The 13,139-nt window shown below is 47.2% G+C and overlaps 1 protein-coding gene across 9 annotated transcripts in view; it reads right to left on the bottom strand.

The window, feature by feature from the left end:
• Positions 1-12,035, bottom strand: part of CFAP74 (cilia and flagella associated protein 74) — an 80,932-nt gene extending 68,897 nt beyond the window's left edge. For 6 of the 9 annotated variants that reach the window (XR_008653858.2, XM_063632043.1, XM_063632042.1 and 3 more), the window contains exon 1: positions 11,808-12,035. The gene's annotated coding sequence lies outside the window, so the exon portion shown is untranslated. The remainder of the gene's footprint in view (positions 1-11,807) is intronic. The other 3 variants (XM_055261677.2, XM_063632041.1, XM_055261678.2) reach the window with 2 other exon arrangements.
• Between the last annotated feature and the right edge of the window lie 1,104 nt (positions 12,036-13,139).

Here is a 13,139-nt window from a genome sequence, read left to right as displayed (position 1 = left end):
GGTTATCATTTTGGGAATGTTAGGAGCTTGCTCGTATGGAACTCTTGGTACCGAATCTTCTGTGTCCAGATGTTGGAACTAAATAATTTCACTTAAGAAACAGGCCGGGCGCAGTGGCTTGCACCTATAATCCCAGCATTTTGGGAGGCCGAGGTGGGCGGTTCACTTGAGGTCAGGAATTTGAGACCAGCCTAGCCAGCATGGTGAAACCCCATCTCTACTAAAAATACAAAAAGTAGCCGGGTGTGGTGGCAGGAACCTGTAGTCCCAGCTACTTGGGAGGCTGAGGCAGGAGAATTGCTTGAGCCCAGGAGGCAGAGGTTGCAGTGAGCCGAGATCATGCCACTGCATTCTAGCCTGGGCGACAGAGGAAGACTGTCCCCCCCCAAAAAAAAGAAAAAAAGAAACAATGTTGAAATCACAAACTCTTTACTTATTTTTTCTGATGAGAATTAAATTTAATGTCTAACTTTATTTTTTTGAGACAGGGTTTGACTCTGTCACCCAGGCTAGAGTGCAGTGGTGTGATCACAGCTCACTGCAGCCTCGAACTCCTGGGCTCAATTGATTCTCCTGCTTCAGCCTCCCAAGGAGCTGGGACTACAGGCATGCACCACCACACCCAGCTGATTTTTGTATTTTCTGTAGAGACAGGGTTTCGCCATGTTGCCCAGGCTGGTCTCAAACTTTTGGAATCAAGTGATCCACCTGCCTTGGCTTTCCGAAGTGTTGGAACTAGAGGCGTGAGTCACCGCGCCTGGCAGGTGGCTATTTTCTATTATACCTTAAATATGTGATTGGTTTTAACGCCTATTAATCACATTGTGCTTGTACCATGATTAATATACAAAACAGCTGATGCCAAATGCTTATAAATCAGCAGGGCACAGTGGCTCATGCCTGTAATCCCAGCAACATGGGAGCTTGAGGTGGGAGGCTGTCTTGAGGCCAGGAGTTTGAGACCAGCCTGGGCAACATAGGGAGACCCCCATTTCTAGAAAAAAAAAAAAAGTGGCCAGGCACAGTGGCTCACGCCTGTAATCTCAGCACTTTGGGAGGCCGAGGAAGGCGGATCACGAGGTCAGGAGATCAAGACCATCCTGGCTAACACGATGAAACCCCGTCTCTACTAAAAATACAAAAAATTAGCCAGGCGTGGTGGCCGGCGCCTGTAGTCCCAGCTACTCAGGAGGCTGAGGCGGGAGAATGGCGTGAACCCGGGAGGTGGAGCTTGCAGTGAGCCGAGATCACATCACTGCACGCCAGCCTGGACAGAGTGAGACTCCGTCTCAAAAAAAAAAAAAAAAAGGTAAAAAAAATGTAGCCAGGCATGGTGGTGCATATCTGTAGTCCCACCTATTCAGTAGGCTGCGGTGGGAGGATCACTTGAGCCCAGGAGGTCGAGGCTGCCATGAGCTGTGATTGTGCCACTGCAGCCCAGCCTGGGCGACAGAGCAAGACCCTGACTCTAAAAGTGTTAAAAAAAAAAAAAAAAAGCTTTAAGTTAATGTACCTATTATAGAGACAGACATTTTACATTGGGAATTAGCACTATCATTTCACATTGAAATAATGAGTAATTCCAGGTGAAATGCACATAAATGTTGACATTATGTATGAGATGCTAAAATTATAAAATTGTAGAGGACTGTTTTTCATTGCTTAGCAATTGCTTCAGAATAATTCACTAAAAATATTTTCAGTGCCTAGCAATGTTTCTTGGATAAATTATTAATGTATCAATGCCAGTAATTTTTTAAACTTACAAAGAAACAATTGCATTTTAAAGTCCTGAGAGGCAGAATTTTAAGGCGTCTCGTAAAATTCCAACAATATTTTTTCCACTTGAAAGAACTGATTAAACTGCTAGTCTTTGAGTGGCGGGATTTTCAGAAAATATTTAGAAAATGGCCAAACCTATTCAGCTCTGTGCTTGTGAATTCCATGTGGCCTCCGTGGCCTCATTTTGCTGGACACCCAGTGAATGACAGTCTTATAAAAGGTGTCATTACACACACACAGTTCCTTTTAAGATGATCACACTAAACCATATACACTGAGCATCCGGTTAAAGACGGCACTTCCAACAGGCAGTCACCTCTGATCTCTCCTGAGTCCTCACTAACAACAGGGGGTATTGTTTTCAATACATGAATCTACCAGGGCAAGGGCCAGTGGGAGAAACAGGAGCAAAGAGAAGCGGGAGGTGGAGGGATGAGGGTAGCTGTCCCTGCAGACAGAGGCGCTGGCTGATCCTCTGCAGGGGTAGCTGAGAACAAACCCAACGTCGCCACACAGCTGTGAAAGGTTCAGGAACGGGCAGCTTCGGGTGCTCCTCCGGTGGGAGCAGTGGGATCGGAAACCGAGAGACCCAGGAAAGCGTGCTGAAGAAGCAGTGGAGGTTCCACTGTGGTGACATGGCTAGCCAGTGTGCCAGCATCACACTGAAAATCATCAGAAATGCTGGATAGGACTGTACTTTAAGTCTCATAAAAATGTTGAAGAATGGGCCAGGTGAGGTGGTTCACACCTGTAATCCCAGCACTTTGGGAGGCCGAGGCGGGCAGATCACTTAAGGTTTGAGACCAGCCTGGCCAACATAGTGAAACCCCATCTCTACTAAAAATACAAAAAGTAGAAGGGCGTGATGGTGCGTCCCTGTAATCCCAGCTACTTAGGAGGCTGAGGCAGGAGAATTGTTTGAATCGGGGAGATGGAGGTTGCAGTGAGCTGAGATCATGCCACTGCACTTCAGCCTGGGCGACAGAATGAGACTCGGACTCAAAAAAAAAAAAAAAAAAAAGTTGAAGAACGAACAAAATAAGAAACTTTCAGGTTAAAACCTAAGGTAAAAGTATAGATTAAATAACCAAGCTAAAGGGAAGTATATTATCGAATTGTATTAAAAACCAAGAACAGACTGGGCGCAGGGGCTCACGCCTGTAATCCTAGCAGTTTGGGAGGCTGAGGCAGGAGCATCACAAGGTCAGGAGATCGAGACCATCCTGGCTAACACAGTGAAACCCCGTCTCTACTAAAAATACAAAAAATGAGCTGGGCGTGGTGGCGGGCGCCTGTAGTCCCAGCTACTCTGGAGGCTGAGGCAGGAGAATGGTGTGAACCCGGGAGGCGGAGCTTGCAGTGAGCTGAGATGTGCCACTGCACTCCAGCCTGGGCGACAGAGCAAGACTCCGTCTCAAACAAACAAACAAACAAACGAACAAAACCAAGAACAACAAAAAAAATCAAACTAACTTTATTATTCTTTTCAGACACAGTCTCACTCTGTCACCCAGGCTGGAGTGCAGAGGTGCGATCTTGGCTCACTGCAACCTCTGCCTCCTGGGTTCAAGCAATTCTTGTGCCTCAGCCTCCTGGGTAGCTGGGATTACAGGCACAGGCCACCACGCCTGGCTAATTTTTGTATTTTTAGTAGAGATGGAGTTTCATCATGTTGGCCAGGCTGGTTTCAAACTCAAGACCTCAGGTAATCCTTCCGAAGTGCTGGGATTACAGGCGTGAACCACTGTGCCTGGCCAAACTCTCTACAATTTAAAAGAGACATCTAAAACACAAGCTTAAGAAGCATTGCATTTTAAAAGTCAGAAAGAAATGCAGGAACCATAAATAGGAAGTTAGTGGAGTTGTCTAGAAACAGACAAAGAACTTAGGCAAAAAGCAGGAACAGCAGTAGGGACACATTTTAACCACATGTTTAATTCACCAGGAAGACTCAGCATCTTCAAATCTGCACTTAATGTTGATTGATCAGATTATTCATTGATCAAATTATTCATTATGGGTGCTACTTTAAACATATGAAAAAATAGAGAAAAAAATCAGATTAAGTGTGTGATCTCATGTGGGCTTCTAAGTGGACTGGCAATAACAGAAAGAAGGTCTCCTGAAATATTGGCCGGGTGCGGTAGCTCCTGTTTGTGATCTCAGCACTTTTGGAGGCCGAGGTGGGTGGATCACTTGAGGTCTGGAGTTCGAGACCAGCCTGACCAACATGGTGAAACCCCGTTTCTACTAAAAATACAAAAATTAGCCGGGTGTGGTGGCAGGCACCTGTAATCCCAGCTACTCAGGAGGCTGAGGCAGGAGAATCGCTTAAACTTAGGAGGTGGAGGTTGTAGTGAGCCAAGATCATGCCACTGCACTCCAGCCTGGGTGACAGAGCAAGACAGTCTCAAAAAAAAAAAAAAAAAAAGAAGAAGAAGAAGAAATGAACTTCTGTAATGTGATAGAGTATATATACCAAAAATCACCACAGCAAATGTCACACTTAAACATTAAAAACATTCCCTTAAGACTGAGAACAAAACAGGGATGCTCTCTAAAACCACTTCTCAGTATTCATCATGTCCCCAGCCAGAACAATCAGATGTAAAAGAAATAAAAGGCGGCCAGGCGTGGTGGCGCATGCCTGTAATCCCAGCACTTTGGGAGGCTAAGTGGCGGATCACCTGAGGTCAGGAGTTTGAGACCAGCCTGACCAACGTGGGGAAACTCCGCCTCTACCAAAAATACAAAATTAGCTGGGCATGGTGGTGCATGCCTGTAATCCCAGCTACTTGGGAGGCTGAGGCAGGAGAAATGTTTGAACCTGGGAGGCGGAGGTTGCAGTGAGCTGAGATTACGCCATTGCACTCCAGCCTGGGCAACAAGTGCGAAACTCCGTCTCAAAAAAAAAAAAAAAAAAAAAAAGAAATAAAAGGCATAAGGAATGGAAGGGAAAAATGGTCATTATTTCAGATAAAATGACTGTATACATAGAAAATCCAAACAAATATACAGATAAGTTATTTAATTAAAATAACTTAGTAATGTCGCTGGGTACAACTTCAATAATAAAAATCAAGTATATTTCTATTTATCAGAAGAAATAATGAGAAAATAAGATTTAGAAAAGCTACCATTTACAATTATATCAAAACCCATTGAAGTACTCAAGAATAAATACAACAAAATACACACAGACCTCTACAGAGAATATGAGGAACCCTCTCGGGCAACATTAAAGGAGATGGACATAAAAATAAATGGAACAAACGACCCGTTTCTTCAACAAATAAACGGCCTGGGGGAAAATAAGGAAGGGGGGGTCTTTAAGTGAAAAGAGCCTCGAGAGACAAGTTGGCCACATGCAACCTGGGGATCTTGTTCAAATCTCGATTCAAGCAAACCAGCTGTAAAAGACATTTTTTTTTTTTTTTTTTTTTTTGAGATGGAGTGTTGCTCTGTTGCCTGAGCTGGAATGCAGTGGCGTGATCTCGGCTCACTATAAGCTCCTCCTCCCGGGTTCACGCCATTCTCCTGCCTCAGCCTCCCGAGTAGCTGGGACTACAGGCGCCTGCCACCACGCCTGGCTAATTTTTTTTGTATTTTTAGTAGAGACGGGGTTTCACCATGTTAGCCAGGCTGGTCTCGATCTCCTGACCTCGTGATCCACCCGCCTCGGCCTCCCAAAGTGCTGGGATTACAGGCATGAGCCACCGCGCCCAGCCTGTAAAAGACATTTTTGAGACAATTCCTGAAAGTGAGCACAAACTGGCATTAGTTTCCATTAAGAAATTATTAATGTGGGCCGGGCATGGTGGCTCATGCCTATAATCCCAGCACTTTGGGAGGCTGAGGGGGGCGGATCACCTGAGGTCAGGAGTTAGAGACCTGCCTGGCCAACATGGTAAAACCTCATCTCTACTAAAAATACAAAAATTAGCCGAGTGTGGTGGCGGGCGCCTGTAATCCCAGCTACTTGGGAGGCTGAGGCAGAAGAATCACTTGAATCTGGGAGATAGAGGTTGCAGTGAGCCGAGATCGTGCCATTGCACTCCAGCCTGGGTGACAGAGCGAGACTTCATCTCAAAAAAAACAAGAAATCATTAATTGTATTGGGGTTGATGATGATTTTGTCGTTATGCTAAAAATAAGTTTCTATCTGTCAGAGGCATCTACAAAGGTTTTTACAGGTGAAATGATATCTTGCCTGGGATTTTCTTTGAAACATGCTAGTCCAGAACTACAAGTAGGGAGGGGTAATGGGAGAGGAATGCTGTAAGGCTGATAGCTGCTGAGGCAGGGACGGGCACCTGGGGCTTCGTATTATCATTCTCTCTACTTTTTTGACTTTGTAATTTTCCATAATACAAGTTTTTTCTAAAAGAAAGTCTAAATAAATAGGCTGGGCGCGGTGGCTCACGCCTGTCATCCCAGCACTTTGGGAGGCCGAGGCGGGCAGATCACGAGGTCAGGAGATCAAGACCATCCTGGCTAACGCGTTGAAACCTCGTCTCTACTAAAAATACAAAAATAAAATTAGCCAGGTGTGGTGGCGGGCACCTGTAGTCCCAGCTATTCAGGAGGCTGAGGTAGGAGAAGGGCATGAAGCCAGAAGGCGGAGCTTGCAGTGAGCTGAGATCTTGCCACTGCACTCTAGCCTAGGCAACAGAGCGAGACTCTGTCTCAAAAGGAGTAATAATAAAATTAAATTAAAATTAAAAAATAAATAAATAGCTCATGTTCAAGCACTAGAAACTCAATGTTGTCAGGAAGTCAGTTCTTTCCAAATTGCTCTATAGATTCCCTAAACCCTTATCCAAATCCCAACAGAAATGTGTGTGTGTGTGTGTGTGTCTACATGCAAGAGCAAGAGAATGAGAAACTCGTCTGGTGAATTTTAAAATGTATATGGAAGAACAATGGAACAATAGTTTTGAAGGGGGAAGCGGTGCCCCACCAGATATCAAGATTGGTTCTAAAGCTGTAAAATTAAGACAGTAGAGTGCTTTGGCCAAGACAAACAGACCAATGGAACAGATGAGAGAGGCCAGAAACAGGCCTCCACGTACTAGCGCTAGGCAGGATAGAAGCAGGGTTGCTGAGCAGTAGCTACGGAATGGACATCTTTGTCGGCACCCACCCAAAGATCAGTCTCACGTGGATTAAAGACTCGTATGGGAAAAATCAAAATTCTGCTACAGTGTGTGTGTTAACGGGGAGTCAATGGGGGGGAGGGAATGGAGACTTGTTACTTCAGAATTTCTTCTTTTTTTTTTGAGACGGAGTCTCGCTCTGTCACCCTGGCTGGAGTGCAGTGGCGCAATCTTGGCTCACTGCAAGCTCCGCTTCCCGGGTTCACGCCATTCTCCTGCCTCAGCCTCTCCGAGTAGCTGGGACTACAGGCGCCCGCCACCACGCCCGGCTAATTTTTTGTGCTTTTTAGTAGAGACGGGGTTTCACTGTGGTCTCGATCTCCTGACCTCGTGATCCACCCGCCTTGGCCTCCCAAAGTGCTGGGATTACAAGCGTGAGCCACCGCGCCCGGCCAGAATTTCTTAAATAAGACACTAAAAACATTAGGCACAAAGGGAAAATTTGGTAGAGCCGCCCACATTTCAGTTAAAAATTTTCATTCAGGCCAGGTGCAGTGGCTCACACCTGTAATCCCAGCACTTTGGGAGGCCGAGGCAGGTGGGTCACTTGAGGTCAGGAGTCTGAGACCAGCCTAGCCAACATGGCGAAACCCTGTCTCTACAAAAAATACAAAAATTAGCCGGGCGTGCTGGTGTGCAGCTGTAACCCCAGCTACTCTGGAGGCTGAGGCAAGAGACTCCCTTGAACCTGGGAGGAGGAGGTTGCAGTGAGCCAAGATCGTGCCACTGCACTACAGCTTAGGTGACAGAGCAAGACTCTGTCTCAAACAAATAAACAAAACCAAATCTTTTGTTCAGATGACATCCTAGGGAAAGTTAAAGAAAACCTACAGGCCGGGGGCAGTGGCTCATGCCTGTAATCCCAGCACTTTGGGAGGCCGAGGAGGGCGGATCACAAGGTCAGGAGATCGAGACCATCCTGGCTAACATGGTGAAACCCCATCTCTACTAAAAATACAAAAAATTAGCCAGGCGTGGTGCGGGCGCCTGTAGTCCCAGCTACTCGGGAGGCTGAGGCAGGAGAGTTGCTTGAACCGGGGAGGTAGAGGTTGCAGTGAGCCGAGATTGTGCCATTGCACTCCAGCCTGGGCAACAGAGCGAGATTCCATCTCAAAAAAAAAAAAAAAAGAAAAAGAAAACCTACAAAGTAGAAGACAATCACAGCACATAACCCAGAGTTTTACTGTCAAGACCATGTAAGGAATATCCATGAGTGGATAAAGAAGACAGACAGCCCCACACCAAAATAGGCAAAAGACTTCAACAGGCACTTAACAGCCAAGGGCGTGCCATGTCCCCTAACATGCGCACGGGTTCGGAGGATCAGGACATGGGTTTTTTGGGGAAGGGGGAGCTCATGCTGCCTCTGGCACCCTCTGGCTCCGCGATTCCTCTCCCAGGAGCACACCCTACAGAAAATCCCACCTGTTGTCGTAGCTTCCTGGGGTCGCCATAACAAAGTACCACGACCTAGGTGGCTTCAGCAACAGAGTTGTCTCACGGTTCTGGAAGCCATCGTCTAAAACCTAGTTGCTGGCAGGGCCATGATCCCTCTGAAGGCACGAGGGAAGGGCCTGTTTCAGGCCTCTCTTCTAGCTTCTGCTAGTTCTGTGGCTTGTGGCAGCAAAATTCCAGTCTTCGTAGGACATTCTCTCTGTCTGCGTGTCTATGTCCAAATTTCTCCTTTTTATAAGGACACCAGTCATACCAGATGAGGCACTCACCCTATTCTAGTATGTCCTCCTCTTAGCTACTTACAGGCATCACCGTAAGTCCAAATAAGGTCATATTCTCAGGTCCTGAGGCTTACAGACAGCCCCGATGGCCGCGGTGCCGCCGTGTGGATGAATCTCTCACACAACCCCGAGGAGAAAAAGGCAGAGGCGCACCTGATGCTCTTCCTCTCCCGCTTCCCTTCACTGTCACAGTAGGTTCCCTGGGTAGGGCAGGTGGAGCAGGATCCACAGTGGCCCAGGCTGGGCTGTCGGAGCCTGGCTGGGTGAGGAGGGTGAGGGTATGTGGCTGAGGCTCAGAGCTGTATGCGGGCGACTGTCTGGGTGAGGAGGGTGCCGGTGTGTGTGGCTGAGGCTCCGAGCTGGATGTCAGAGCCTGAGAAGAAAGAGGGCAGCCCCAGGTGTATCCCAGAGGGTGTCAGAGCCCAGGCAGGAGAAGGTATCCACCATGAGAGCCTCCCAGGCCAAGCCTGGGAGTGATGACATATTTGCATAGCTTCCAAATACCTCCTACAAAATGCTTGTGTTTGTTTTTTTTTTTTCTTGAGACGTAGTCTCGCTCTGTCACCCAGGCTGGAGTGCAGTGGCGCAGTGTCGGCTCACTGCAAGCTCCGCCTCCCAGGTTCATGCCATTCTCCTGCCTCAGCCTCCCGAGTAGCTGGGACTATAGGCGACTGCCACCACGCCCAGCTAATTTTTGTATTTTTAGTGGAGATGGGGTTTCACCATGTTAGCCAGGATGGTCTCGATCTCCTGACCTCGTGATCCGCCCTCCTCAGCCTCCCAAAGTGCTGGGATTACAGGCGTGAGCCACCGCACCTGGCCAAAATGCTTGTTAATTACGAAGGAAAAAAGAACTTCCCAGCGGAGATGCTGGCAGATACCACCTTAATCAAGAGCTAAAAATGAACATCATTAGTAACGTGACAACGTGACCACTGTGAGCCACTGACTGGGTGGAATGAACAGGCCACGGTGTCACCTCTGTGACTTTCCTGTCCGAGACGCACAGTGGGAATTTAATCACAAGGACACAGCAGACGAAACCAAATGGAGGGACTTTCTCCAAAGTAATTGGCCCATGACCTTCAAAGGTGTCAGGGTCATGACAGCCAAAGCAAGGCCAAGGAATATTCTGGACTGAAGGGGAATAAAGAGGTATGTGAGAATTCAGTGCGAAGTGACTCTAGGCTGGATCCTTCCACGTTGGGGCCCTGATGCAATCAACTGGCAAAGCATGTTTGACAGGCTGAGGGGTAAACACAGCCACAGGCCTGTGTCCTCTCCTGACTCGGGCCATGTGTGGCTGTGTTGGAGAATGTCCTCGTTTGTGGAAAATACACTCTACAAGGGTGGGGGGTGACAGAGCGTCATGAAGGCAACTTACTTTCAAATTCTTCTTGAGAAGTTTTTTTGTGCTGAGTTTGCAACTTTTATACAAGTTTGGGATTGTTTCAAAAAATGTTAAAGAATATATGTGGTATTACATAAAGTTTATATATATTATTAAACTTATATAAAAGTATATGTGGTATTATATAAAACTTATATAATACTACATATATTCTTTAAATTTTTTTTTTTGAGACAGAGTCTCACTGTGTTGCCCAGGTTAGAGTGCAGCAGGGCGATCTTGGCTCACTGCAACCTCCGCCTCCTGGGTTCAAGCGATTCTCCTGCCTCAGCCTCCCAAGTAGCTGGGATTATAGGCACCCACCACCATGCCTGGCTAATTTGTGTATTTTTAGTATAAAACTTATATAATACCACATATATTCTTTAAAATTTTATATAAATAAATTTATATAAAGTTTAAAATAAATGAAAGTTGGCTGGGTGTGGTGGCTCGCCGCCTGTAATCTCAACACTTTGGGAGGCGGAGGTGGGTGGATCATTTGAGATCAGGAGTTCAAGACCATCCTGGCCAACACGTGGAAACCCCGTTTATACTAAAAATACAAAAATTAGCCAGGCATGGTGGTGGATGCCTATAATCCCAGCTACTTGGGAGGCTGAGGCAGGAGAATCGTTTGAACCCAGGAGGTGGAGGTTGCAGTGAGCCAAGATCGCCCTGCTGCACTCCAACCTGGGCAACACAGTGAGACTCTGTCTCAAAAAAAAAAATTTAAAGAATATATGTAGTACTATATAAAGTTTAATATATAATTAAACTTACATAAAACTATATGTGGTATTATATATAGTCTATATATTTATATTATATATTGTTTATATAACACCACATATATTCTTTAAAATTTTATATAAAGTTTATATAAAGTTTAAAATAAGTGAAAGTTAACTATATTGTTTAGGGACACAGACACAGGTAGTAAAACTAAAGAAATTTATATATCATCTTTAAAATTTTATATAAATATAAAGTTTATATAAAGTTTAAAATAAGTGAAAGTTAACTATATTGTTTAGGGACGCATGCATAGGTAAGTAAAACTAAAGAAAAAGTCAGCCATGGTCAAGAAGAGCGGGTCTGTGAGTGGCATGGGGGAGAGACTTTGGGGTGCTGATGAGGTTCTATTTCTTAACTTGGGTAGTGGCTACCGATATTCGCTTTATAACCAATCTCTAAGTTGCACATGAGCATGTATGCACCATCTTTATGCAGAGAATATCAGTCCATTTCTTTTGAACTGTGGGCCCTAGAGGAGGCCTGCTTACTACCTCAGTTCCTGGCTTATGCAGATAAAAGGAGTATTCCTTTAGGAAAAACAAAATACTAGAGGCAAATCAGCGTCCAAAACCAGGTTATACTAAAACCAAATGACTTTGGGGCTATGGACCACGTTCTCCTTTTTAGCTAGGCAGACACTCATAGTCTTAACTTTTCACCAGACAAGCTGGCGCTTGATTTTTGTTTAATGTTTTTGTAAATGTGTTATAATAATGCTTTATTATAACATCTGCTGCAAAGTCAGGGGCGGGCCCCTCAATAGAGGCTGTGCCAGCGCCGGGGTTCCCTGAAACGAACCAGGGACCGGAACTATTAACAAAGTCATTTCCCTGGCACAGCTTTCTGGGAAAGGCGTTTAATATGGGACGGAGTTCTGCCTGGGGGGCGGGGGTCAAACCCTTCCAGCTCAGCCCCAGGGTCAAACGCATCCGTCCCCACACCCACCTCTGGCTGGCCTGGGTCCCAGGTTCTCGGGCTCCGGAGGCTCAGAAACCCCGGGCTGCTCAGGCAGGCGGCTGTCCTTGGCGATTGCCCTCGGCGGCCCTGGTGGCGTGGTTTGGAGCGGGCAGCACCATGGCAACGGAAGACTCCATCGTGGCCGGAGGGGGAGCCTCGCCCGTGCTGCTCCCTGGCTGGAGCGGGTGGTTTGGTCCGACCCACCACCCACCGCGCGGGGCGGGGCGGGGCCGGAGCAAGGAGGTCGCGGCCCCGAGGCGCGGCTGAAGGGCCAGGCCACAGGCCGCGGGGCGGGGACGTCTCCGGGGTCCCAGACGGCCAGGCCTGGCCCAGGGCCAAGCCTTGGAGGTGACAGACAGACTTGGGGGGCCTGGAGGAGCTCAGCACCAGCGCGGTGGCCCAGAGGACCGGGGCAGGTGCGTGATGGTTTGGAGTCATTGTCAACCTAAAAAACTAGGAAGTTTCCCGTGAAAATGGGGATTTTCCTCTTCTCTTGAAAATGGAAGATCGGGCTGGGCGCAGTGGCTCACGCCTGTAATCCCAGCGGTTTAGGAGAACGAGATGGACGGATCACTTGAGGTCAGGAGTTTGAGACCAGCCTGGCCAACATGGTGAAACCCCCTCTCTTCTAAATATACAAAAATGGCCGGGCGCGGTAGCTCACGCCTGTAATCCCAGCACTTTGGGAGGCCGAGGCGGGCGGATCACGAGGTCAGGAGATCGAGACCATCCTGGCTAACACAGTGAAACCCCGTCTCTACTAAAAATACAAAAAATTAGCCGGGCGTGGTGGTGGGCGCCTGTAGTCCTAGCTACTTGGGAGGCTGAGGCAGGAGAATGGCGTGAACCCGGGAGGTGGAGCTTGCAGTGAGCCCAGATCGCGCCACTACACTCCAGCCTGGGCGACAGAGCAAGACTCCGTCTCAAAAAAAAATAAAAATAAAAATAAATAAATATACAAAAATTAGCGGGGCGTGGTGGCAGCTGCCTATAATTCCAGCTACTCAGGAGGCTGAGGCAGGAGAATCGCTTAAATCCAGAAGGAGGAGGTTGCAGTGAGCCAAGATTGCACCACTGCCACTCCAGCCTGGATGATAGAGTGAGACTCCAGCTCAAAAAAAAAAAAAGACTTCTGAATGTTATGTTCCAGCAAAGGCTCCAAGTGAAAAATCGTAAAAGTAAATAGCAAAGTCAGTGAGCTATGATGGTGCCATCACACTCCGGCCTGAGCGAAATCAAGACCCTGTTTCAAAATTAAAAACAGCAAAAACCTGGCTGGGCACAGTGGCTCATGCTTGTAATCCCAGCACTTTGGGAGGC

Source organism: Symphalangus syndactylus, chromosome 22 (genome assembly GCF_028878055.3).
Source record: "Symphalangus syndactylus isolate Jambi chromosome 22, NHGRI_mSymSyn1-v2.1_pri, whole genome shotgun sequence".
NCBI lineage: Eukaryota > Metazoa > Chordata > Mammalia > Primates > Hylobatidae > Symphalangus > Symphalangus syndactylus.
The sequence above is the reverse complement of the archived record's forward strand: the minus strand, read 5'-3'. Positions and strand labels throughout refer to the sequence as shown.